General features: G+C 34.7%; 1 non-coding gene across 1 annotated transcript; it reads left to right on the forward strand.

The window, feature by feature from the left end:
- Window positions 1-1,534: 1,534 nt before the first annotated feature.
- TRNAK-UUU (transfer RNA lysine (anticodon UUU)) lies at window positions 1,535-1,606 on the forward strand. The gene has a single exon. It is a non-coding gene; the product is annotated as a tRNA-Lys (tRNA).
- The last annotated feature ends 471 nt before the right edge of the window (window positions 1,607-2,077 follow it).

The raw sequence follows: 2,077 nt of genomic DNA on the forward strand, positions 1-2,077 counted from the left end.
TTTAATCATCAATAACTATAAATTATAACAATTTGGCTATTAGTAATCCACTCATTGAGACGATTCCAATAAGTATTCACAATATTTTTTTTTTCTTATGAATAATTTGCAAACATTGGTCAAAGTAGATATAATGAATAGTGTTAAAACTCCTAATTGGACACTTATAAAAATGGAGGGAGTACTCTTTAGCAACTAGGTTCAATTTGTTACAATAAGATCAAATAAGTTTACAAAGGTTAAAAGAAATAAGGTAAGATAAGGTGAAGAAAATGCATCATAAGTCGTTGTTTACTTCACATATATGAAGTTCCATACTTTTTTTTCTTGCACTTTTTAGCATTTGAGTTTATCCACATTATTCCTACATTCACTAAACTTTTTCAAGAGTCATTAGTAAACGAGTACATCAAAAGAAAATAGAGAGTTCATGTGTTATTTATTCTGGTTAGATTAGAATATATTGTGCCAAACTATTACGCACAACTAAAGATGGGCAACGGGCCATTCCGCGGTGGTGGGCGTGCCGTGCCTAAATTTGGCACACCCCAGCCCATGACACGGCCCGGCCCACGTGCCTGGCGGGCCGTGCCGTGTCGGGCCGCGGGCCAAACTGTGCCAATTTTATTTATTTTTATTTATTTATTTATTTTATAATAATAAATGTAAATAAAAAACGATATATATATATTTTTTAGTACAACTATGTTTATGTTAATGTTAATATATTTTGTTTTGAACAACTTTATTTTAATTAAGGTTATATAAATTATTTATCTAATTATGTTTAAGTTTATATAAATAACTTTATTAATTTAGCAAAAAACAACAATGCATATAATAAAAAACAAAAATTTACGAGTGTGATAAGCCGAAAACACAAAAAAATTGAAGAATAACTTATTTTATTATATGCCGGTAGCCGGTACGATAAATCGATAATACAAATAATTAATGATGATTAAAAATCGTACAATAATTGGTGAATAACTTCATTTATTATACGAAATACGAGGTTCGATAATACAAAAATTGTACAATAGTGTATAATTATGGCGGGCCTCGTGTCTTGCCGGGCCGTGCCACGTGCCGTGCCGGCGTGCCAACCCACGGGCCGGTACCGTGCCGCCCACCGTGCCTCGTGCCGTGCCCGTGCCGATTCCCAGATTTGTGTTCACGGCACGGCCCACGGCCCACAGGTGGGCCGTCATGCCGGCACGGCCCGTGCCCATCTTTACGCACAACAGTTCAGATTGAATCAAGTCAAAGATTTAGACCAAATATTTAAATATTTAAATCAAAACACCTTAACATAAGATGAAGATGAAATGAAAAAAGCATGAATTATTAAAGAGTTTGTGAGGTCACATCTTTTATGGACGATGTGACTTAGAAATCGGGCTTTGGACTAATCTATGTTGGCCCATTTTAAAGTATTAACTTATCTTCAAACGGCCCATGAAGTACTACGTTGTTATGGCTAAGGTGAATTTGAAAGTTTTTAATTTATTACTCACAAGATTAGAAACATGAAGCCTTCTTAGCTCAGTGGTAGAGCGCGTGGCTTTTAACCACGTGGTCGTGGGTTCGATCCCCACAGACGGCGTTTAGATTTTTATTTTATTTTATTTTGTTCTTTCAAAAAAAAAAAAAAAAAAAAAAAATTGTGATCAATAATTTGCATAGGTGAAATTCCTTCAGTCATCATTCAATATTTAAGGAAGTTTTGTTAAATTTGCTAAAACAGAATGTCGTGGTATCAAAAAATAATGAAAAATGGTTATATACCTGTAGGGAATTTTTCAACTCTCGCTCTACAATATCGATGGAAGGTTGAGCTTTACCATCACAACAAATTATGCTTCTTTGCCATATATATAATGTTCGTAGTACCTTCCTCAAAGTTCTATCTTTTACTTCATACCAAGTTAGAAGCAAAAGGACGAGCCCATGAGTCACGACCATGGTAGACATTGGTAGTACATAGAAGCGTGCTTCATGAACCTGTATCTATAATATACTAGCTCCTAGTAACGATTAGCTAAAAACTAAATCATGGACACATGTGCATGATGCT

This window comes from Chenopodium album, chromosome 12 (genome assembly GCF_948465745.1).
Source record: "Chenopodium album chromosome 12, dcCheAlbu1.1, whole genome shotgun sequence".
Taxonomy (NCBI): domain Eukaryota; kingdom Viridiplantae; phylum Streptophyta; class Magnoliopsida; order Caryophyllales; family Amaranthaceae; genus Chenopodium; species Chenopodium album.